General features: G+C 50.3%; 2 long non-coding RNA genes across 2 annotated transcripts in view; one reads left to right on the forward strand and one right to left on the reverse strand.

Annotated features, from left to right (window-relative positions):
• Positions 1 to 11765, reverse strand: LOC113225007. The gene is made up of 3 exons (XR_003309624.1): positions 11368 to 11765; positions 2504 to 2735; positions 1 to 725 (listed from the first exon to the last, which is right to left on the reverse strand). It is a non-coding gene; the product is annotated as an uncharacterized LOC113225007 (long non-coding RNA).
• The window catches only part of LOC113225006, a 20460-nt gene continuing 6219 nt past the window's right edge, over positions 11149 to 25389 (forward strand). Inside the window, exons 1-3 of the long non-coding RNA XR_003309623.1 lie at positions 11149 to 11739; positions 11849 to 11982; positions 22371 to 22479. This is a non-coding gene — a long non-coding RNA (uncharacterized LOC113225006). The remainder of the gene's footprint in view (positions 11740 to 11848; positions 11983 to 22370; positions 22480 to 25389) is intronic.

A 25389-nucleotide genomic window follows, 5' to 3' on the forward strand; every position in this document is an offset into this window, starting at 1 on the left:
CTGATAGTATTTTTAAACATTTCTCTCTATACTTACAGATATATGTGGGATATACTTATAGAGATAGCTCAAAGATATATGTGAATCATGCATTATATAAATTAGGCCATCTTCTTTTCTCTCAATAATTTATCACAAGCATTTTCCTATATCCACAAATGGAACACTTGTGCATCATGTATAAACTTTAACTCATTTTGTCCATAGGTAATACCATGTGGCACCAAATACCAAAGGTACAACAAGCTTGCAGTGAAAAGTCAGTCTCCCTCCTGTGTTTGTCCTCACCCTCTCAACTCCTCACTGTGACGGTCTTTTGTGTTGCTTTTCAGAAGGATTCTATGAACATGTGGGCAAAAACATGTATTTTCTTTGTTTTCTTACAGATATCAGAGGACTCGACACACTAGTTGTGTGCCTTGTGATTTTCAGCAACAGTAAATCTTGATGATATCAGTGCATAGAGAGCGCCCTCCTTTTTCAAGGCTGTGTGGCATTCCATGGTGGACACGGAGCAGGATTTAAAGAGCCATTTCCTTAGTGATGGTGGCTTGCAGGCTTTTGCCATGACAAATTGCCACAGAGAGTTTGGTGGAAAGCTTTCTGTGTCCTTGTGCAAGTATATCCATAGAGTACATCCTAGAAGTGGAATTGCTGCGTCAATGGGGATCACAAGGTCAGGAGATCCAGACCATTCTGGCTAACACAGTGAAACCCCGTCTGTACTAAATATATGAAAAAATTAGCCAGGCGTGGTGGTAGGCGCCTGTAATCCTAGCTACTCAGGAGGCTGAGGCAGGAGAATGGCGTGAACCCGGGAGGCGGGGCTTGCAGTGAGCAGAGATCGCGCCACTGCACTCCAGCCTGGGCGACAGAGTGAGACTCTGTCTCAAAAAAAAGAAAAGGAAAAAGAAAAAAAAAAGGTATATATATTTTGAATTTTGCCCCACTATCATTTTTATTTTATTTATGATTATTATTATTTTTGAGACAGGGTGTCACTCTGTCACTCTGTTGCCCAGGATGGAATGCAGTGGCATGATCTTGGCTCACTGCAACCTCTGCCTCCCGGGCTCAAACCATCTTCCTACCTCAGCTTCCCGAGTAACTGGACTATAGGTACGTACCATCATGCCCAGCCAATTTTTGTGTTTTTTGTAGAGATGGGATTTTGCCATGTTGCCCAGGCTGGTCTTGAACTCCTGAACTCATGCAATCTGCCCACCTCAGCCTCCCAAAGTGCTGGGATTACAGGCGTGAGCCACTGTGGCCGGCTGAGACCATCATTTGTAATGGCTGCACAGATCCTAGTGTATTTAACAGTACCCTATTGGTGGACATTTAGGTGGTTCCAACTTGCCCTTCCTATAAACAATGCCACAATGAACATCTTTGTGCAGCTGCCTTTGTGTGCAGGACGGTCAGCTTATGGGGAATTCCCGGGATCAACAGGAAGCACCAAGAAGGGGAAACTGAACCGCAGGGGCCAGCATGACCCCAAGGCCTGTGGGTATGGATGGTGGCTGGACTGGCTGGAGGCTCCTGGGCCCTCCCTGTCCCTGGTGTGGCCAAAGGGTCCTAGAGTACTGGACTCCTCTAGCTCCTCACTGCTCAGGCTGTGACCTGGGAGCCACAGCATTGACCCCACCTGGGAGTCTGTTAGAAATTCAGGGTCTGGGTCCTCCCCACCCCAAAACCCTGTTAAATTAGGATCAACATTTTCTTTCTTTTTCTTTTCTTTTCTTTTCTTTTCTTTCTTTCTCTTTTCCTTTCTTTCTTTCTTTCTTTCTTTCTTTCTCCCTCTCTTTCTTCTTTCTTTCTTTCTCTCTCTCTCTCTCTGTCTCTTTCTTTCTGTCTTTTTTTGAAACGGGGTCTGTCTCTGTTGCCCAGGCTGGAGTGCAGTGGTGTGATCTCTGCTCACTGCAACCTCTGCCTCCTGGTTCAAGCGATTCTCCTGCCTCAGCCTCCTGAGTAACTGGGATCACATGTACACGTCACCATCCCCAGCTAATTTTTGTATTTTTAGTAGAGACAGGGTTTCGCCATGTTGGCCAGGCTGGTCTCAAATTCCTGATCTCTAGTGGTCCACCTGCCTCAGCCTTCCACAGTGCTGGGATTACCGGCATGAGCCACAGCGCCCGGCCTAGGATTGACATTTTTACAAGTCCCCAAGGGATTCGCCAGCACAGCTGAAATTGAGAAGAGTGGCCCTAAAACAAACCTAGACACCCCAAGACTGGAGAGAATGGCTCAGCCTTGGGTCTGGGGCAGGCCTGAGGTCACACCTGGCTTTACCGCCGGCTGGCTGCGTGATGGAAGGCATGCTGGGCAACCTCTGTGCCTCGGTTTTTTCATCTTTAAAACAAGGAATGAGAGGATCCCTCCTCTCACAGCTTGGTTGTGAGAATCAAGCATGATCATTCACAGAAAAGCGTTCAGCACGGTGCCCGCACTTAGCAAATGCTCACTCAACCCTGTGATTTGGATGGTTATGGAGGCTCACGTTATGGAAGGCGATGTGGGAGTCAGATCTATCTGAGTTTTGGTTTCTGCTCTCTCTGTCTCTGTCACTCTCCCCATGCCTCTTCAGCCCTGTTGTCTCTTCATATCCGCTTGTTTCTCTCTGTTCCGCCACCGCATGCTTCCTCTGTCTTGGTCTCCTTCTTCCTGTCTCTCAGTGTCTTTGTCCTCATTTCCACCTGGCCATAGGAGCTTTGCAAGCGTCTGTGAAAATACTAAACATCGGGAAAAATGGAGCTAACTACAACGATAAAACTGAAAGCTAAAAATTAACAATACTAGAAAAGCAAAACTATACTATTAAAAAAACTCAAAAACAGTGATAAAAAATATGTTTTTGGTGGGTCGTGGGGCTTTCTCAGCCCATTTGGTGGGTAGCGGCTTGGAGGTGCAGGGCTGCGGGACCCACATGGAGGTTGCCTCTCTTTCCTGTTTTTTTTTGTGTTGTTGTTTTTTGTTTTTTTGTTTTTTTTTTGAGACAGAGTCTCATTCTGTCACCTAGTCACCCAGGCTAGAGTACAATAGTACAATCTCGACTCACTGCAACCTCTGACTCCCAGGTTCAAGCAATTCTCCTGTCTCAGCCTCCTGAGTAGCTGGTACTATAGATCTGCGCCACCACACCAGCTAATTTTTGTATTTTTAGTGGAGATGGGGGTTTCACCATGTTGGCCAGGCTGGTCTCGAACTCCTGACCTCAAGTGATCCACTTGCCTTGACCTCCCAAAGTGCTGGGATTACAGACGTGAGCCACCACGCCTGGCCTCTTTCCTGTTTCTTTGGACCCCATGCAGCCTTGGACCTAAACAGAGCTGAGTGATTTGGTGGAGATCTGGCCTGAGCTGGTCACTGATCCCCTTCTCTGTCCTTTCCTCACTGCGTGGCCCTGGGAAGGCACAGCCAGTGATCTGTGTTCTTCCAACTCATTTACTAAGCACCTAGGACACCAGGCCCTGGGACACAGCACTGAACAAGATAGACACAATCCCTGCCTTCGGTGCTTATGTTCTAAGAGGGTGCGCGTGTGACAGATGGTGTGGATATGAGTGAAGAAACATGCAGAACAATTGTGGATAGTGCTAAGTTGTCGTCGTGTGATAGAGAAAGACAGGCGTGGGGCTGCTTTACACCGGGGATGAGGATGGGGATCTGGGAGGACGACTCTGGCCTGAATTTAGAGACTAGAATGATAAGAAGGAGCTGGGCCTGGGAATAGTTGGGAGAAAGATATTCCAGCAGAGGGAACTGCAAGTGCAAAGGCCCTGAGGCCGGGACAAACTTAGGGGTCAGTCATGATTGGAAGACCTTGGAGGAGGAAAAGATCTTAGGAGAAAGACAGTTTTTCTTTGCTGAGTATCTCAAGTAAGTTACTTACCCTCTAACTAACTAAGCCTTAGTTTCCCCCTGTGTAAAATGGGAATGTTAAAGACACAATCCCAAGAGATGAATGAGTTTAAAATCCAGTGGTGGGCCAGAATTTCTATACTGGAGGGTCTCAGGGGATGGTTGGGCTATGGGGTGGTTTGTCTTGAAATTGTGGGCTTAGCAACACTACTCTTTCTACTTGGATTACTTGAGTGGCTTTGGGGGGTGACGATGGAGATTATTTGTGGTTGCAAGTGATGCCCCAATTTCCCCATGGCTGAGTCCCTGATTTCAGGAGTTAATAGCCTACAGCACTGGGCACAGTGCCTGGCACAGAGCAAGTAGACAGGAATGGGGAGGGCATTCCAGGTGGGAGGAAAGGCGTGGAGATGGGAATGTTTAAGGCGTGTTAGGGGAAGAGTGAGGAGACCAGCCTGGCTGGTGGGGACGGGTGAGTGAGAGGCTGGAAAGACGGGTTGAGGCCCAGGATGAGACCTCGAGTGGCGTGCAAAGGAGGGTGACCTCAGCCGGGAGGCAGAAGGAAGCCACTGTGAGCTCTGGAGCAGGAGAAGCCTTGGAAATGGGCTTTATTTCTGGTTTGATTCTCAACATTTTTAATATTTTACATATTCAAAAAAGTTTAAAGGATAAGAACAGAAGCTTCCACGCAGCTATCACTCAACTGCGTGGAAACGTATGTTCTTCTGTGTTCTTTTCTTCCTTAAAAGGAAACACCCCAATATAGGGGATCCCCTGATATCCCTGCCCAAAGGGATCTCTCTTAGAAGTCACTGCAACCTGTGAGCCAAGATTGCATCACTGCACTCCAGTCTGGGTGACAGAGCAAGACTCCATCTCAAAAAACAAAACAAAACAAACCAAAAAAATAAACAAAAAATAAAACCCAGTCAGTGCAGCCTGGATTTGATGCTCACGATTCCCGTGTTTCTTCATCCTTCTTTTGTTGGTTTGATGAAGGTATCCACCTGGTATGATGAGGGTGTAAACTGCACACAGTAAAACACAAATTTTTTTTTTTTTGAGACGGAGTCTCGCCCCATCACCCAGGCTAGAGTGCAGTGGCGTGATTTTGGCTCACTGTGACCTCCGCCTCCTAGATTCAAGCGATTCTTCTGCCTCAGCCTCCTGAGTAGCTGGGACTACAGGCCCGTGCCACCATGCCCAGCTAATTTTTTGTTTTGTTTTTTTTTTAATAGAGACGGGGTTTCACCGTGTTAGCCAGGATGGTCACCATCTCCTGACCTCGAAACACACAAATCTTAATTGTAGTTTGATGGTCATGGGATCACACCAGATCAAGATGAAGAACGTTCCTAGCCTCCAGGGGCTCCCTTCAAAGGTAACTGCTGGTCTGATTCCTATCACGATAGATTGGTTTTGCCTATTACTGAGCTTCATATAAGTGAGCCCATTCAGTCTGTGCTCTTTTGTATCAGACACTTTCACTTAACCTCATCCAACAAGGCCTATCCAAGCTTTGTGTCTCTTTTCACGGCTGTGGAGTATTCCATTGTTTAAGTAGACCACAGTTTGTTGAATTACCCTATGATCAACGGAGATGGGCATTGTTTCCTGTTTCCACTATTTTGAATAGTGCTGCTGTGAACCTTCTCTTACACATCCGACAGTAGGCAATAAGCAGGCATTTCCCTTAGTCTATATCAAGGAATGGAATTGCTAGATGATGAGATATGCACATATTTGGTTTTTGTAGGTATGGCCAGTTTCCCAAAGCGGTTGTAGGACATCTTTAGAATTTTACACACACACACACACACACGCGCACACACACACATGTGGAATCCCTGAGGGATTCGGGGAGCTGCTTTGGGTTGTGGGTGGAGTTGTACAGATGGCGTCCCTTGTACATTTGCTTCTGCATGATGTTCTTTTCTTCTGCCTGATGTTCTGTTCAGGAGCTCCGTCCCCATTGGCGGAGCGGCTTGGGTGCTCTACTGGTTGTCCCTGTGAGCTTTGTCGTGGGGACAGACCACAGTGCTCTTCCTCAGGCTCCCAGACATTTAGCTTATTCCTGACTGGGACTCTCTTTCTGGCTTTTCATGAGTATCTGTTATGCGTTGGGTGAGGCCAGCTAGGACGGGCTGAGGTGCAGGGTGGACATTGGGTCTATCGTGGTGGAAGATGGGGACGAGGGGCTGCTGGCACAGATGGTTTCAAGGGACATTTAGGGAACTTGGTTGTGGTGGGGGAAGAAAGAAACAAGACAGGGACCTTGGGGGCCAGAAGCCCAGGTTTAAATCCCTGCTCCCACCTCCTAGCTGTGTGACCTTGGGCATGTGACTTTGCTGCTTGGAGCCTTAGTTTCTTCATCTGTAATTTGGGTACCTCAACCCTGCCTGATAAGAAGGTTGTGAGGGTTGAGTGAGCAGAGACATTCAGTGAACCTAGATAGGATTCGAACCCCTTTATTAACTGATTGACCTTGGGCAAGTTATTTCACCTGAACCTCAGTTTCCTCATCTGTAAAATGGGGACAATAATAGTACCTGCCTCCCAGCAATTTTGTGACGATGAAATGAGATTCTGGACATAAAGCACTTACCAGATGCTCAATACCTGGTAGCCTCTTGTTATTATTACCATTGTGGTTGACTTCTCTGCCTTTCCCACCAGAGGGTGGGTGGCTAAACAGCAGGAATTGGTCTTTTGTCCCCACCTTCCTCCTGTGACTCCTACACAGGACAGAGGTGAGGGTCATCTGCATTCAGGGTGTAGACCTCGAGTGAGTCCTGCTCAGCTGGGAGCCTCAGTTCTCTCCTGTAACATGGGCTCATGGCAGTGCCTACTTGACCAGGTGACTTCCCAGGGGGCACACACTCTTGTTGGGGAGAAGAGCCGGTCAGGAGGGACCTGTGAATGGGAGACATTTTCCCAGCAATGTTGTGACTGATGCCATCTGGGGGGTCTCCCAGAGAAGGAAGGAGGTGTTGGGCTGGGCCCCTGAGGAAGGAAGCCATGGTGTGGTTGTGTACGAAAGGAGAAGAGGAATGATTCTGGCCCTGCTGACCTCCTGAGGGGAAGTTTTAGCTTCAGGGATGCCGGAGCCCCTTGCTGCAGCGGGGACACTCAGACCACAGTGAGAGGGAGGCTGGAGTTCCCAACTTGGGAACCCAACTTGCCGCTGGGTTCCCAACTTGCCGCTGATGTCCTTGTGCTGTGTGACCCTGGGTGCCTATTGCTCTTTCCCTGTGCCTTGGCCTTCGTTTGTTGTGAGAGTCTTAGACCTGCTCTCTCTTCTGCTGGGTTTCCCGGCCCCCGCAGACCCCCTGTCCTGGCCCCTCTGCCCTCATGGAGGCCGAGGCCAGGGCCCAGGGCCAGGGCTGCGCACCTTGACAACCCGCCCACGTCGGGCACAAAGGCCCATTGTTCGGGCCCACGTTGGCGGGGAAGCGGGCGGGGAGCAGCCGCCTTTCACCCAACCCGCTTGTGGTCGGCGGGGACTGAGGAGCGATTCACAGAGGCCCCCGCCCCCTGTCCGGGCACCCAGCCAGGACGCCTCCTGGGCAGGCACCCTTGCCAAGCTGGCCTGTGCTACCCTGAGCTGGGCCTCAGTTTCCCTGGCTGAGAAAAGGGAAGCAGAGCAGCTCTGATAGCAGGGTAGCGCTTGCTGTTCAGCCTCACTGCCCTGAGATCCACTGCTCTGTGGCTTCCCCGGGCACAGATCAGCTGCCCCTGACGTGCCGGAGGAGGTCACGGGACCTGGGGCTTTGGGGCCTGACAAGCCTGGGTTTGAATTCCTGCTGGATGATCTTGGGTGAGTCTGCTTGGCTCCCATGTGTAAAAGGGGGCTTAGAGTCCATGATCCTCAGAGGTAAAATGAGAGAAATGACACCTCAGCGTGGCATTCATTCATTCATTCATTCATTCATTCATTCATTCATTCCAAAAGGTGTACTGTGTGTCAACTCTGTACGGGACCAGCTATAGAATGTTCAGGGTCATGTGCAAAATTAAACGTGACAGTCCTTGTTCAAAATTAAGAATTTCAAGAGGTAACAGCATTAATCCAAGCATGGGGCCCTGTGTGAAGGCATGCGTTGCAGGTCTGTGAAGCTCACCCTGCCTGTGCCAGCCGTTATCCCAGGCACCAGGACCAGGCACTGGGGCCACACTAATGAGACAGGGAAAAACTTCTGTTCTCATGGAGCTCATAACCTGGCAGGGGGATCTAAAGTCCCTGAACCTTCCCAAGGCCAGGTGCTCCAGGAGGCCTGCTCCTCCTGGGCCTGCTGACCAGGCCAGTGGGGTGAGCGGAGGCGCCCAAGCTTCCTTCAAGGCTCCGATGTCAGTGACCCCCACATCTGTCTGGGCACCCACAATAATAATGGCTTACGTTCACATAAGACTCTGCCCGGGCTGATCCAGGAGCCTTTCTCGGATGAACTCAGCATCTTCATGGCAACCCTATGAGGAAGACGAGGCAGCATGGCTCACCCCTTGTACGGATGGAGAAACTGAGGCTCAGGTTCATTGGCCCATTCAGCCAGCAAATGGCAGAGGCAGGATTTGAACCCAGGCTGTCTGGTGCCAGGGTCTTCATCTCCCCATCCCGTCCTCTGTGGATGGGGACAGCGGTAAGCAAGGTGGTTTGTGCTGGCAACAGCGGCCCTGCTGGGGATTGAGGCTGGGAAGGGTGCGGGTGTGCTGGTGGCCCGCCAGCTGCCACCTGGGTTGGCCCTGCTGTGTGGCCCTGAGTCACAGCACTGTGTCCTGGGAAGCTGGCTGTGCTCCGGGCACCCGTGGGGCCTGAGTCAGAGCAGAGCACACCCTACCTTCCTGCCCACCTCCCACCTGGGCCCAGGAACAGGCAGGCCCTCTGAGTGGGTTCCTAGCCAGGAAGTCGCTTCTCTGCCCACTGTCAGGGGCAAGAAAGAGGCACCTGTGTGTGACTCTAGAAGCACATTTCTGCTTCCCGTCACTGAGCCCAAACCCACCCTTCCAAGCTACCCTTTGGATGAGTTAGCTGGCAGGTAAAGTACTGAGCTCCTCATCACTGGGAGCGTTCAAAGTAGGATAGCCTGTCAGGGGTGCTGAGGAGTGTTCCTGAATCAGGTAGGGCCTGTGAGCAAACGCTACAAAATCCAAAAGTAGAAAGGGGTATGGAATGAAAGGCAAGTCCTCACTCTCCCCTTCCCCCAGCCTCTGACTCCCCCTCCTTAGAGGCAGCCACTGTTAACCTGCTATTTTGGCCAGAGTTCATTTATGTACATACACACAAATATCTATGTTGTCCTTGCCTGCCTCCCATCCTTCCACACAAATGGTAGCCAATATGTTTCTTACAGTGTTCCGCTCCTCATTTTTTAAAAAAATTACTTGACAACTTATCCTGGAGACTATGCTAGATCAGCACACAGGGCTGCCTCAGTCTTCTTACCTAGCCACATGCTATTCTGCCCCCTTCCCTGTTAAAAATCTGTAACTCATTTGATTAAAGGAATTTTCAACCCTGAATTCTTCATATTGGGATCTGCACTGTCCTTTGCTCTGGTGGTGGCCTGAGAACATTTTGAAAATTTGGCTGGAGACTATAGGCTCTTTCCACATCTGTGGGGATTTTTGTGTTCTGTTTTTAGTTGAGTAAGGCGAGGGGAGCTTTTCATTCACAGCTCTCCACGCCAGGCAGGCACTGGTAATCTGCTGGTGAGCCCCACGGGCATCAGCTCATCTGCCGACAGTGTGGCCAGGCTGTGGGAGGAGTATGTGGTGGCAGGGAGCCCAGAAGAAAGGGCTTCCTGTATGTGTTTAAGTAAGGGGTTAGTGATGGCTCCTCAGAGGAGGGACTATTTGGGCAGGGCCTTAAGGGATGTATAGGAGTTCCTATGAGGAGAAGTATGGAGATGGGCTTGCCAGACAGAGGAAACTGCATGATGAGTGAAACTACCTGGTAGATGCAGAAACTCCTACCAGCATCCACTTACTAAATACCTACTAAGTGCCAGGCACTGTGCTACATACTTTACAAGTCATTGCTGCATTTCAGCTCCTCACAGTTGTAGGCTATTACTACTCCCATTTTACAGATAGGTTAGTTGAGGTTCAGAAAAGCCCAGTAATTTGCTCACAGCAACACAGCTACAAATATCGAAGCCTGGGTTTGAACCCAGGCAACTTGGGCTCTTGGCCATTCTACTATCCCACAAGGGTCAAAGGGATAGATGGTGAGGTCCCAAATGCTAGATCTTGACCTTTCGACCTTCCAGCTCAGGTCCTGCTCCTGCTCAGAGGCCCTTAGTTGTTCCCCATCGCTCCAGGACTCATCGGCCTGAGCTGCCCTCTCCCTCCAGCCAGGGTGGGCACTGGGGCAGCGTCAGTCTTTCTGGGTCTGGCTGGGTGTGCTGGTGCTGCAGGACTCCCTAACTCGCTGGGAGGAGCTACACGTGGTACGAATGGAGCCAGGAGCAATTAGGGGGGCACGTACCCTGGCCTGTCCCCACTGACGGGTTTTGGATGTAGTTGGAGATGGAACTGGCCCTCTAGGCTTTGTCCCCTGGAGGCCTAGGGACTCTGTCTGTCTGTCTGTCTGTCTTCAGGGCAGTGCTGGCTGTCACTTTGGCCCAGCCCCTCTGGCTTCCTGTGTGAGCAGCCTCTGGACCCAGAGAACTGTTCTCCCATGTACCCTATTGGGCACTGACCCTGGGGCTTTTTAAACCTCATGGATTCTGCAATGTGGGAATTCATCACTCCATTTGGCGGATGAAAAAATGGAGGTTCAGAAAGGTGAAACAACTTGTTCAAGGCCGCACAGCGAGGAAAGGGCAGAGCCAGGACAGGAATCCAGACCTCAAGTTTGACTCAACCACCGTCCACTCCTGCCTCTGCACAAGAGGATTTTCCAACCTGTCTGTTGCTTGGCGGGGGCTTAACCCACCTCCCTCTCTCTCCCTCTCTCCTGGTCTTCAGGAAAGGGGCAATGAGCCCATTGCCGCGGGGGACGGTGGAGCTTGGATGCTGCACCCAGGACTGACAGAGGGACCTGTGGGCGGCCTCTGCCTCTCCCCGCCCTGCGTCAAGACACAGGCCCACATTCCCTCCTGGCTTCTCCCTGAAGGGAGAGAGAATAATAGTTGGTTCAAATGTCAGGCCTGCTCCGTGCTGGTGGGGAGACTGGTTAAGCAGGTCTGCAGGAGGGATGGAGGGAGGAAATTATTAATAATTGCAAAGCAACCAGCCGTACTACAGGCCTTGAGTTGTGTCTGCATTTGTCTTTGGAGGTGTGGAGTTGGGGGTGCTGATCCTGGGGACCCAGTCCAGGGGTCGGGGCAGCCTGGGGACCAGCTGCAGCTTCCCAGAAGCCTGTGTGGGTGAGGGAGATGATGGGGGCACAGAGTCAGCCCCCACTCCGCAAGGTGGGACACATCCCGGCCTCCCCACCTTCTACTGACTCAGGGAAGGAAGGATCCACCAACATCCGGGGGGAGGAAAGAGCCTACTACGTACCTTCAGGAAGCTTCTCATTAGGTGATGGATTTAATCCTCACAATAACCAGATGAGGTTGGCCTTGCTATTATTTCCAGTTGACAGTTGGGGAAACTGAGGCACAGAGGGCCTAAGTCTAGGATTTGAATCCAGGAGGTCTGAGTGTAGCTAGATAGTCCTTTGCTGGTATCTCCCCTTTGCTGGGATGGGAGAATCCCCATTCCCTGGGAACAGCCACACCCACTCCCAGAACATCACCATGATCCCTGCTGCCATCCCTTGGAGGACAGGAGTTGTGAATCTTCTCTGAGCCTCAATTTCCTCATCTATGGAATAGGAACCAGAATTCCTCCCTCCAGGGTCAGAAGGCAGCTAGCTGACAAGGGGAACAGGTAAGGAGGTGAAGTGTCGGTTTGCTGCCTGCTGCCTCCACCTCCCTTCCAGAACCAGTCCCCAGTGACTGTCCCTTCATCAAGACCCTTTCTTTCCTCCCTTCTCGAGCACCCATGGCGAGGACTGACCAACAACCGCAACCATAGTGGCGCTTTGCCGAGTCTTCCTTGAGCTCCCTGTGTGCCTAACGCAGAGCTGATCCCCTCCCCCGGGGCTTTGGAAAATCCGCTCTGAAATGTCTTGTGAGTGATCAGTTTACACTTCAGCAGGAAAATGAGTAAATGGTGGAACTTGAGGCAAGGTTTTGGGGAATGGACAGTGGGAGTTCTGGGAGTCTAGAGCCAGCCTCTGGACTTGGGGCTAGTATGGCAAAGGCATGCCCGGATTGAGTGCCATCAAGCCCCAGGACTTGCTGCATCTGTGGGGTACCTCCAGGGCGTCCCCCTCCTTGGCCTGCCCTGATGGGCTGATAAGACCTAGCCTCGGAGGAGGAGGCAGCTGTAATTACAGGCCTTAGTGGTGGCGGGCAGGCGAGTCATGAGGTGGGGGTGACTCAGACGATTGCTCCATGGGCAGGGTGGAGGCGGGGGCCACCCATCTGCCCCTCACCCAGCTGGCCTGAGATGGGTCTGGGCACCCAAGGAGCCGCCCGGCCAGGGTCCCATCCTTGGGCCTGTGACCCAGGTCTCTGTGCCACTTGGTATCCGTGAGGCCGGCATTGCACTGGACTTGGGACTGGCTGGGTTTTCCCCTTTCTTAGTCCCGGGCATTGGCTTCTGGGAAGTGGGAGTCAGTGCTCAGAGGCACCCACGGGAGGGTCATCAGGACTGGACCGAGAGAGCCGCAGACTCTGGGGAGAGTTCTGGGAGTGCCAGACCATGGAAAGATGGAGCCTCAGCCATGTGCAGACTCTGAGAACCAGCAGATGACGGTTTCTAGAACCAAATATTTTCAGGTTCAAGGATTCAGGGACTAGTAGATCTGTACAATTATCGATTTATAAGATCAAGGAACTGGTTGCAATTGGTTCCAGAGAATTCATATATCCATTGAGTTAGAGATTTAAAAAAAATCACAGCAGCTGATGAGTTCAGGAGTAAATTACCTTGGTAATTTACTTGGTGTCTTCAACTTGCTCCCACATGGATCAGAAAAGAAAAGCCCCCCAAAAGCAGAAATATGCATCTTTCTCATTTTATCTAGCTAGCGGGAAAGCCCGCAGACCAAAGAATTAACAACTGGTAAATTGAGGCAATCATTGTACTAATCGTTTGGCTGTCTAAGGGCTTAAAAATTGTCAAAATAAAAAGCCAGGAAATAATAATAAAGAAAATGAGGTCAGACATGGTGGCTCACGCCTGTAATTCCAGCACTTAAGGAGGATGAGGCAGTAGGATCGCTTGAGCCCAGGAGTTTGAAACCAGCCCGAGCCATATAATGAGACCTCATTTCTATGGGAAGAAAAAAAAAAGAAAAAGAAAAAGGAAATGAGATGTGAATATCAACCAAGACATTACAAATCATGCAAGTTGATAATCTATATTATTATGACTTTCCAATTCTATGCATCTGTTATTCTCTTCATTCACTCATTATATATTTTATTTACACACTTTTGCAGAGTACCTGCATGGTCACAAGGAGAAACTGTTCCAAGACTTTACAAATATTAACTCGTTTAATTCTTATGACATTTCTAAGGGCATTATGAATAGTAGCTCATTGAATTCTTACAACTCGATGAGGTAGGTGCTGTAACGATGCACATTTTACAGATAAGGAAACTGAGGCACTGAGAGGTGGAGTAACTTGCTCAAATGGTGCTCACTGTGTTATTAAGCCTCTATTGTGTCCCAGGTGCTGTGCTAGACAGAGCAGTGAACAGGACAGACTTTGTCCACACCCTGGGGGAACTTGGCAGAGGAGACAGATAATAAACAAGCATGATTGTTTATAAGCTCAAAGTGGAAAATAAGCCTGCTGCTTTGATGGACAGTGGGGGCACGGGGTCCCCGAGATTGAGTGAACAGGTGGGGCTCTTCTGAGAAAGTGGCCTTTTGCTGAAGGACGAGGAGAACCCTGGACTTGAGAGACATGACTGTCATTTGCCTGGGCTGTGCCCTCTGCCTGGACTGCCCTCCCGCTTCCGGCTTCTCTATGCCAACCTTGCCCTCACTGGTCCAGGTCTGGCTGGGCAGCACCTCCTCTGGAGGTGGGAGGTGAACTGGGGGCTTCCCCAGCCCCAGAGGGAATCGGTCCTCCCTGCATTCTTTTCTGTTCTCCTGGTTCCCAGAGCAGACCTTAAATAAGGGAAGCCTCCATGTGACTCAGCAGCACCACCAGTGCCAGGTACTGTTCTGGGATCTCACCCAACCCTGAGTAGGGAGCACAGTTTTCTCCTGGGGAGGAGACGGAGGCTCAGAGAGGTTAAGAGACTTGCCCAAAGATGCACAGCTAACAAGTGTTCAAAGGAAAATCCACACTCAGGACTACAGGCTGCCTTTTGGTTACTGGTTTACCTGCTCACCTCCCTGCCTACCCCGGGGACCTCTCGAGGGCAGGGGCTGGACACTGGAGTCAGCTCTGTGTCCCAGCGTCACTCAGCCCTGGGCCTGGCCTACATGGAATGATTTTCCTTTCACCAGGCTGAGAGCATGAGACATGAAGGACTAGGCCAGGGCCCTGGGGGCTAGCTCTACCCCAAGGGGAAGTTTGGCATGGGCCTGAGTCACTGGGCTCCCAGACAGACCCTGTGCTGGCTCCCGCCCTCTGTCCCCTTTCTTCCCTGGCCCAAGCTGGCATGGTGCCCTCCCTGGCTCTCTTAGGCTGCTCTGCCCAGGGCTGAGAGGGATGCAGGGCCCCAGACCCCTATCCACAGTAGACGACAACCTCTGGGGCCACTGAGCAGATGGGGAAACTGAGTCTCAGCTGAGTCAAGCCTGACACAGTAGGGGCGGGGTCAGGGTCCAGGAATCTTACGGGTTCACAAGCACAGGCGGGAGGCGGGAGGCATGTGCACATGGACACGCTTGCTGTGTACACGAGGCTGATGTGAGCCAATGAGGACACACCATTGGTGCAGATGGCACTGGGAACACAGCCACCCACACATGCCCATGTGCACACGTGTGGATAAACAACAATGAGTGCCTTCCTGGTTTAAATCCCACTCTACTTCTTAGTCTTGCTGAGATATCGCACTTCCCTGGGCCTCAGTGTTCAAATCTAGGAAATGGGGGCGTAGATTGAAGCCTGGGTAGGCTCGAGCCTGGTTTAGCCATCCTGGCCCCTCTTCTGCATAGGGCCCAGGGACCTGCCATGGAGGTTTGAGGAGAGGGTTCAGTGCACTGGCCTTCCCCATGCCGCAGTGACATCGGGAGCCCCCTTGGGGCAAGTGGCCTGTGTCGCTCACCACTGGGCTGGCCCGGACTCTGCTCCCCAAGCTGGTTCCTGGCACTGACTGGCATAAAGCCAGACTTCCTGGGTACTCAGCTCCCATGATGGCCACAGAGGCTCCACCAGGTGGTGGGACAGAGAGGTGTCTAGAAAGTTCTGCCTTAGACAAGGGATGCCTGTGTGTATGAGGGGCAGGCTCCGCTCAGGTCCCCTCCCCGTGACTCTCTTACTGGAGGACTTAGTAGGGTGGAAGGAGCCCAGCGCCAGTGTCCCCAGGCTGGATTCAAGGCCAGCTCCATGCTCTGAGGCCTGGGAACCTTGGTCTTCTCATGTGCGAAATGAAGAGCATCAACCCACCTGCCGCAGGGACGAAACAACAGCATAGTGGCAGGCAAACAGTAGGTGCTCAACAAACACCAGCTGTCCAGCTGCAGACTGCGGTCACAGTTTCATTAATTCATCCCCTCATTCTATTTATTTATTTATATTTGAGACAGGGTCTTGCTCTGTCATCCAGGCTGGAGTGTAGTGGCATGATCACGGCTCATTGCAGCGTCGACCTCCCAGGCTCAAGCAATCCTTCCACCCTTAGCCTCCCAAGTAGCTGGAACTACAGGTGTGTGCCACCATACCTGGTTAATTGTTCGCATACAAAACCTCATCTTGACAAAAAATACTCCTGGGTTCAAGCGAACTCCTGGGCTCAAGCTATCCACGCTCCTTGGCCTCCCAACGTGCTGGGATTACAGGCATGAGCCACTGTGCTTGGCCCCATCATTCATTTAACCTGTATTTATTGAGACCCTCCTATGTGTCAGGCCCTGGGGGGGAGTGTAGGGATCACATCACAGAACAAAGCGGACAGCATCCCTGGCTTCCCAGAACTGACAGTCTAGTGGGAGAGACGGGCATTGAATGAGTAAGCAGCATCATCTGAGACTGTGGTAAAGGAAAAGAAGCAGAGAGCTGGGATGCGGGGTGACCAGCAGGACAGCCAGGGAGGGCCTCCAAGATGCAGTCATGACCTAAGGGAAGGGTGCTGGGGGTGGATGAGTGGTAAAGGTAAGGGCCCTGAGGTGGGAACAAGCTAGCTGGGTCAAAGAACAGTAGGGAGGCCACTGTGGCTGGAACAGGGAGAGTGAAAGGGAGAGGGTTGGAGAGAAGAGGAGGGAGTGGACCCTGCAGGGCTTCGAAGGCAGGAGTAAGGAATTTGAATTTCATTCCAAGGGTAATTATTATGAACAAAGACCAAAGTTGTGAATGACTACAAGACACAAAATGCAAACTCACTGTGATTCACTTCCAGCCCAATTTGGGGACTTTGGATCAGGAAACTTAAAGAAAAGCACCTGCAAACACAACTTCTCTGTGGCTAGTTTTGTTTATTTTTTGTAGAGATGAGGTCTCACTATGTTGCCCAGGCTGGTCTCGAACTCCTGGGCACAAGCGATCCTCATACTTTAGCCTGAAGTGCTGGGATGACAGATGTGAACCACTGTGCCAGGCTATGACTTTCATTTTAGAAAGAAACACAAAGGTAACAGGCCTTTGCCATTTGTTGAATGTAAATTCAGAGCGTTACACACAAATGCGAGTTTGTTAGTTGCAAAGGCAGTCTCTGACTTCAGTGCTGGTTGTGAGAGCGAGGTGACCTGGGGAGGGGGCATGGTATCACAAGCCCTGATTTCAACAGTGCAGTGCCAATTGGGGAAGGTTTGGGAGATCAGCTGGTCCACCCCACTGACTCCCAGATGAGGAAACTGAGATCCAGACGAGGGGAAGTGAGTGGCCAAAGGTGACACTGTGAGTCAGAGGCAGATGCAGGACTTGAACCCAGGTCCCCTGACTCCTAACCCAGACTTTCTGAGAAATGAGTGTCTTGCCATGTGCTTCCCCTTTACCCTTTCCTGCTGGACAGTGTCAGCTGTCCTTGGGGCCAGGAAGGAGACATGGGGGCCCAGGGGTTTCTGGTGGACCCTACCACAGGGCTTCTCATCTGAGGCACCGCTGGGATGTTAAACTGGATGGTGCTTTGAGGTAGAGGCCGCCCTGTGCGAGGCTTTCAGGCCATTTTTCAGACAAGATCGGGAATGGGAGACCAGGGCCCAGGGATGCTGCTCGAGGTGACAGAACTGGAAAAGATGAAGGGAAGAAAGAAATGTAACCCAGATTGCATAATGATGCCTGATGCTTTAACCCGACAATGGCCATTGTCGGATGTTGATGTAAACAATAGGTGTCTACAGGATGAATTAGCCAAACGACAACTGCAGTGTGAGGGGAACAGGTCCATTGGCTCAAGACACAATTCCACCACAGAACAGGTTTCACAAAGGACCATGTCCCGTCAACTTAGTGATGAAACCACCGTGGCCTGGAAACCTGAGATCAGGACCCACAGAAAGACTGGCGAAATGACAGACCAAATGCAGAAGACGTTCCAACCAGGTGTGAAAAGATCATTCTGTGAATTATGAGAGTGTGGGAAAAACATACTCACTGGAAAAAAAAAACAGTTGTTAAGTTGTTAAAAATCCAGTTGTTTATTTATTTATTTATTTTTATATTTTTGAGACAGAGTCTCGTTCTGTTGCCCAGGCTGGAGTACAGTGGAGCGATCTTAGCTCACTGCAACCTCCACCTCCTGGGTTCAAGCAATTCTCCAGCCTCAACCTCTCCAGTAGCTGGGACTACAGGTGCAGTGCCACCACGCCCAGCTAATTTTTGTATTTTTAGTAGAGACGGGGTTTTGCCGTGTTGGCCAGACTGGTCTCAAACTCCTGACCTCAGGTGATCTACCTGCTTCAGCCTCCCAAAGTGTTGGGATTATAGGCATGAGCTACTGCCCCCAACCAAGATAGACTTTATTTATTATTTATTTATTTTTTATTTTGAGATGGAGTCTCGCTCTGTCATCCAGGCTAGAGTGCAGTGGTGCGATCTCAATTCACTGCAACCTCTGCCTCCCAGGTTCAAGTGGTTCTCCTGCTTCAGCCTCCCAAGTAGCTGGAATTACAGGCACCAGCCACCACGCCTGGCTAATTTTTGTATTTTAGTAGAGATGGGGTTTCACCATGTTGGCCAGACTGGTCTCGAACTTCTGACCTCAAGTGATCCACCCGCCTCAGCCTCCCAAAGTGCTGGGATTACAGGCATGAGCCACTGTGCTTGGCCGATAGACTTTATTTTTACAAGAAGTTTTAGATGTACAGAAAAATTGAAAAGATTGTACCTTGTGACCAGTTTCTCCTATTATTCATATCTCACATTAATTTGGTAGATTTGTTACAATTTTTAAATTTTGAGTTTTTTGAGGCAGGGTCTTCCTCTGTTGCTGAGGTTGGAGTGGCACAATCATAGCTCACTGTAGCCTTGAGCTCCTGAGCTTGAGTAATCCTCCCATCTTAGCCTCCCAAGTAGCTGAAACTACAGGCATGGGCCATCATACTCAGCTAACTTTTGTATTTTTTTTTTGTAAAGACAGGGTCTTGCTATGTTGTCCAGGCTGGTCTCAAACTCCTGGCTTCAAAGGATCCCAAGTGCTGGGATGACAGGCATGAGCCACTGCGCCCCACCTTTATGTTAGAATTAATGCACCAACGTTGACGTATTATCATGAGCTTAAGTCCATATCTTATTCTGACTGCCTTAATTTTTCCCTAACGTCCTTCTTCTGTCCCCGGATTCCATCCAGGGTATCATGTGACATTTAATTGTCATGTCCCTTTAGGCTTCTCTTGTCATAACAATTTCTCAGACTTCTCTTGTTTTTGATGACCTTGACAGTTTTGAGGAGTTCTGGTCAAGTATTTTGTAGGATGCCCCTCTATCGGAATTTGATGTTTTTTTTTTTTTTTGTATGACCACATTAGGGTTATAGGTTTGGGGGAAGAAGATCTCAGAGGTAAAATGTCATTTTTATCACAGCATATCAAGGGTGCATACTGTCAATGTGACTTCCGACTGTTGCTGTTGACATTGATCACCTAGCATGAGTAGTGTTTGTGAAGTTTCTCCACCATCAAGTTGCTCTTTTTTCCGTTTTCCACACTGTACTCTTTGGCAAGAAGCCACTGTGTGCAGCCAGTGACTGAGGTGTGAGGAGTTATCTCCTCTCCTTTCCACTGGAGCATCTATGTAAATTATTTGGAATTTTTCTGCCTGAGAGATTTGCCTCTTCATTCCTACCCATTTATTCAATATTTTATTTATATCAGTACAGACTCATGGATATTTACTTTATTTGTACTTTGGGTTATAGTCCAAGGTTGCTTTATTTGTTTTCTTGCTCAAATTGTGCTCACTTTGGCCATTGGGAGCTCTTTCAATTGGCTCCTGCGCCCCTTCCGCATACCCCTATCAGTGCAGTTTTCTTGAAGTCCTTTCATATTTTCTGGCACTACAGGTTGTTCCACATTCAACTTATATATTTCCTGCTGCAGTCTTAGAATCAGTGATTTCTCTAAAGAGCCCTGGTTCTTTTTATTAGAGAATGGTATTAGAAACCAAGACCTGGGTGCTGGGTGTGCTCATGGCTGCTGGGGTATCATTTCTTTTAGGCCTTTTCAGCTGACGGAGCAAAGAAATATCTGTGTGTATACTGACCTGTGTATATACACACAGTTACCAATATTTCCATGTGTAACTAGTTATATTCATGTTTAGCTAAACATGAGTTTATGTTGATGTCTCCAGAATCCATTATATGTGATGAATTTAATTAATTAATTTTTTTTTAGGTATAGGTTCTTGTTTTCTTACTCAGGCTGGAGTGCAGTGGCATGATCACAGCTCACTGCAGCCTCCAACTCCTAGGCTCAAGCAATCTCCTGAATAGCTAGTGCTACAGGAAAGCACCACCACATCTGGCTAATTTTAAAATATTTTTGTACAGACGGGGTCTCACAATGTTGCCCAGGCTGGTCTCTAACTCCTCACCTCAAGTGATCCTTCTGCCTTGGCCTCCCAAAGTCTTGGGATTACAAGTGTGAGCCAATATGCCTATCCTATAATATGATTCAAAATTGTGGTGTGACACTAAATTAATAACCTTATTTATTACTACCTGAACACTTACTATCTGACACGTACTTTCTAAGTGCTCACCACACATTATTTCCTTTGGACCACATGACAGCTGTAGACACTGGCTCTCTGTTCATCCCCATTTTAGAGATGAGGAAATGCAGACACAGATAAGCTATATATATCTTGTCCAAAGTTTGTCTTCTAATAAGTGGTGAAGTAGAATTCAAACCCAGGCTCAATCATGTCAAACATTAAAATGTATCTGTATTTTGCATTAAATAGAATTCATATACAGCTAAGAGAAAAAGGTCACCTTATGGTTGACTGGTTGACGTAGTATTATAATCACAGTATTTCACTTTGATGTTCTGATTTCCCTAGGAGCCAATAAATTTGTGTTTTAATTCTCAAAGTTTTCTGCCTGAGGCTGTGTTTTTGTGAATGGCCAGTGGATGAAAGAGCTCTTATGCTGTTCCCAGTCTGTCCAGCTGCCATGTTGACTCACCCTCAGTCCCTCCCTCCAGCTAGCCCCCATGGGAAATTCACAAGGAAGCAGGGTCTTCTGGGGAAAATGTCCCAGGCAGCTCAGATCCCCTGAGGGTCAATGAGGGAGGGACAGGATGTGTAAGGGGAGGAAGTGGTGGGGGTGGTGGGGGTGTGGTGGTGGCAAGAACGGCCTTGGTGCTCTGTCCCCTAGGTGTTCCCAGTGTGAATCTGGTCTGACCTGCTGGGCTTCTTGGATGAAACCTGCCCCGACTCCAAGAGTGGCCTCTGGGTGACCCAACCAAAGGCCCCTCCCGCTTCTCCTCACATAAGGCCCCCTCCTCTCAAACCCAAGGCCCAGCCTCTTCCAACTCCTCCAGGTAGCCTTCTCTGTCTACCCTGCTCTCAACAATGTCCTTCTTCCCCTAAATAAATCTCAGTCCTGGGCCAAAGGTCTCACACTAGCAGCCCTCAGATGTGCTTTTTAGGCCTGTATCGTGTTTTCTAAACTTTTGATTTGACTCCCAGCATTGAAAAGCAAGAGATTTCACCTAAAAATGTGAACACACAGCCTCTCTTACAAATGTGGGAAGCCTGGCACCCCCGGCCCTCGTTCCTTCTGGTGAGCCCAGCCCTGCGCCTGGCACACAGTCTGGGTGCACCAGCCACAGCCTGCTTGGAGTGCTGGCTTCGGAGGCAGGCAGGCCCAATTCGCCCCTTCCTGGCCATGGGACCTGGCGAAAAATGCTTCTTGTGCAGCCTCAATTTCCCCATTTGGAACCAGAGCTTAAAACAAAACCTCCTTCATGGGGTTGTTGGGAAGAAGAAATGAACTAATACATGGAGCGGGCTTAGCACAGGCCAGGCCCTCAGAAGCCTGGATTAATGATATTTCCTTTTCTTGTTTTCCTTTTTGTTTTCTTGCTTTGGTAGCTCTAATTTCCTCATGGCCCTATCCTTCCCCACTCTGTCTGTCTGTTGGTCCATCCATCCGCTCATTCCACAAATGCCTACTGTGTTCCGGGCACACGGAGGACCCAGTTGCTCCCCTCAGAAAATCCCTCTTCCTGGTCTGCCCAAGCAGAGAGCCAATTCATCCACGCGTGCATTCATTCACTCATTCATTCAAATGCTCACTGAACACCGACTGTGTGCCAGGAGTTGTTCAGAACATCGAGGAAACAGCACTGAACTAAACAGACAAAAATCTCTGCTGTCCTGGGACTGACATTCTACTGGTGGCAGACGGACCATTAACCAATTATAATGTGAGGTAGTGCTAAGTGTTGGGAAGAAAAATCACAGATGTGGTGGGGGTGGTTGCTTGGTCAGCAAGGCCTCTCTGTGAGCAGGGAGGGGGCCTGGGGCTGGCTCCAGGATAAGAACATTCCACGAAGAGGGAACCTGTGCGAAGGCCCTGAGGCAGGTGCAGGCCTGGAGTGTTTGGGGGCAGAGCGTGAGTGGAGGGGTGTGAGTTAAACATTTCTGTGATGTTAGAATTCCTCTCCTCCCTGTCATTCTCTTCCCCCTCCTCTGTTTTCTCTTTCTCTGTCTCTCTTTTTTTTTTTTTTTTTTTTAACAATGAGTCTCTTAATTTTGTCATCAGATAGATGCACAAGGACAATACATAAAAATAGAAATAATATCTGGGAAGCAGTGGGCATGTCATTGGCACACAGGAGTGGCAATGGCTGTTCTTACCATTTCTTCTCATTTCTGGCAGGAATGGATCACTTACTTCCAACGTTTCCTAAACAGGCAATGGGCTCCTGGGCCCCGTCTCAGTTGGGAGGGTCTTTCCTCTGTCCCATCATTCTGAGGGTTTCTGGAAGGTGAGTGCGTGGGATGTGTGTGTGTGTGTCTGTATGTGTGTGTCTGTGTGTGTGTGTGTGTTTATGTGTGTCTGTGTGTGTGTGTCTGTGTGTGTGTCTGTGTGTCTGTGTCTGTGTGTGTCTGTGTATGTGTCTGTGTGTGTGTGTGTGTCTGTATCTGTGTGTGTCTGTGTCTGTGTGTGTCTGTGTGTGTGTGTCTGTGCATGTGTGTCTGTGTGTGTCTGTGTCTGTGTCTGTGTGTCTGTGTGTGTGTCTGTGTATGTCTGTGTGTGTCTGTGTCTGTGTGTGTGTGTGTGTGTCTGTATCTGTGTGTCTCTGTCTGTGTGTGTGTCTGTGTATGTCTGTGTGTGTCTGTGTGTGTGTGTGTGTGTCTGTGTATGTCTGTGTGTCTGTGTCTGTGTGTGTGTCTGTGTATGTCTGTGTGTCTGTGTCTGTGTGTGTGTCTGTGTATGTCTGTGTGTCTGTGTCTGTGTGTGTGTCTGTGTATGTCTGTGTGTGTCTGTGTCTGTGTGTGTGTGTATTGCCTAAGAAGGGTGCTGTTGCCTCTTCCCCTTCGCTCCCCTCATCTCCTCTTTTCTTTTCCATCTTCTACCCCTTTGGTGGAAAGAAGCACCCAAGCGCGGGGAGCCTCGTTTCGGGGCCACTGAGAACTTGCTGAAGCTTGTGATAGCGAGGCCAGGGTGGGGCGTGGCTCATTGCGTTAGAAAAGAGGTTCATGGAACTCTTGAGAATGGGAGTCCTAGAAATAGGGCCCTAGGCCCATCTGAAGTCTTCTCGCTTGTCCCCAGAGCTTCAGGCTCCTTCCTGTCCCCTCACCTTCCTGGATGCTGCCTGGTCCAGCCCCATCATCCTGCCTGCACCATTGCAGTCACCTCCTACCTGGGGCCTGTGCTTCTGCCCTGGGCCACCCTGGCTGTTCCTCACACGTGGCCAGAGGACCCTGCCAGAACCAACTCAGACCCTGTCTCACCCCTGCTCAGAGCCCTCCCAGGGATCCCACCCCACTCAGAGGCTCTGCCGGGTCCTACGAGGCCCTGCGCGTTGGCTCCTATCTCCTCTCTGAGCTCACCTCTCCCACTCACCGCCTTGCCCTCTGCCCCCTCGCCCAGCCACATGGGCCTCCCTGCTCCGTGACAAGCTCCTGCTCCAGCTTTTGGACCTACTGGACCCCTCCCACCCCAGTGACCTATGCCTCTCCTCTTGGGGTCGGCTGGGCAGCCTGCCGTGCACCCCCTAGCCACCTCCAACCCCAGGAGTGGGGCTTCCTGATGCCAGCCTCCACGCCCTTTATCACATGTGCATTGGCAGTGTTCTGTGGTGTCAGCCCAAGAAAGGTTGGCTGGATCTGGGTGCACTGCGGTGCCCCAGTGCCTGGAACAGTGTTGGCTGCCTGGAACAGTATTGGTGCACAATATGCAGTAGGCATTCAATTTGTGCTTGCTGAATGAGGGAGCCTCAGTATTTTAAAATCAGACCTTGAAAACATTGCAAAGTTCTTAGAATCCCAGGCTTGAAGAATTGGAGACTGAGAGGCAGTGAGGCTGGGTGAGTCTGGAAGGCTGCGGGCCCATCTGCCCCACCCCGGCCAGCTGTGTGTGTTTCTCTTTTTGAATCTGTTTCTCTTTTTCTCTCTCTGTCACAGTTTCTGTTTTGTTCACTTCCTTCTTATTGTCTCTCTGTGTGTTGTCTGTCTCTGTTTCTCTCTTTTCTCTGCCTCTTCTCTCCTCTCCTCTCCCCACAGCTTCCTTCCCTGCCCCCCTCCTCCTTTTTTCCTCTCCTCTCTCCTCCCATCCTCTCCCCTTCTCCTTTCTTCTCTCTCTCTCCACTGTTTTGTCTCTTCCTCTCTCTCCCCACTGTCCGTCTCTGTATCTGTCCTTTCTCTGTCTCGGTCATCTGTGTGTCTCTCCTCCTTGCTGTCATCCTCTGTCCCTGCCTCCATGGGCACCCAGCCAGCTCCTGCTGTGGAGCGCTTTTCTGCCTCTCCGTCCTCCATCTGCCCCACCCAGGGACCCTATCCAGTTGTGACAAAGGCGAGCCCATGGCCAGTCCTGTGAGGGGCCGGTGCTGGGCGTGGAAGCTCTTCTTGACCTTCTCGCTTGCGTCATGACTGAAAAAGTTGAGAACCATTCTGCTCTCTGAGCTCTGATTTCCTTGTCTTGCCAAAGAGAATAACAATTTCTGGTACTTCCTTGATTTCTATTCTAAGTACATTTATTATTTCACTGGCTCGTGGTGAAGCTTGGAGAAGTTTGTGGGTGGGGAACCTCACCAACAAAACCTCCATGGCAGCAGAAGCAGGCTGAGCCAGGAGCTGACCATGTGCTGACCTGGGCTGGGCATGTTCCCTGGCTGGGGCATGGCCGCTGTCTATCCTGGGCTCAGCACACAGTGGTCTCTTTCTGCTCAGCCAGGCTTCCTTTCAGAAACTTGAACTCATTAGGCTGCCTCCAGCCACCGGGCCTTTGCAGGTGCTGTTCCCTTGGTCTGGGATGCTCTTCCTTCTGTCTTTGGCCTGGTTAAACTGGGGCTTTCTTATTCTTCTGATTTGGGCTCAAACATCCCCTCTTCCAGGAAGCCCTCCCTGATGACACCCCCCCCAAGTCAGGTCACCTCGTTAACCACTTTCTATCCCTTAACACAGTTATAATTATTTATTTGCTCTCAGTCCCCACAGGCCTCCCCACCCCATCTTCTGGGCTTAGGGCTCCCCAGGACGGAAGTTGAGAGGTCCAGGCCCATGAGTCAGCAGAGCTCTGCTTCCCCTCTTAGTACTTTCTTTGGGGCAGTTAGAGCCTGGCCTCCTCCAAGGGGACTAAATTCAGGAGTGCCTAGGTAGTGGGGAGGTGGCCAAGTCCTCTCCCTGCCCCTTACCCCAGCTGCCCAGCATCAGACAGCTTCTCTCCGCCACTG

The sequence above is a fragment of the Piliocolobus tephrosceles genome, chromosome 20, assembly GCF_002776525.5.
Source record: "Piliocolobus tephrosceles isolate RC106 chromosome 20, ASM277652v3, whole genome shotgun sequence".
Taxonomy (NCBI): Eukaryota; Metazoa; Chordata; class Mammalia; order Primates; family Cercopithecidae; genus Piliocolobus; species Piliocolobus tephrosceles.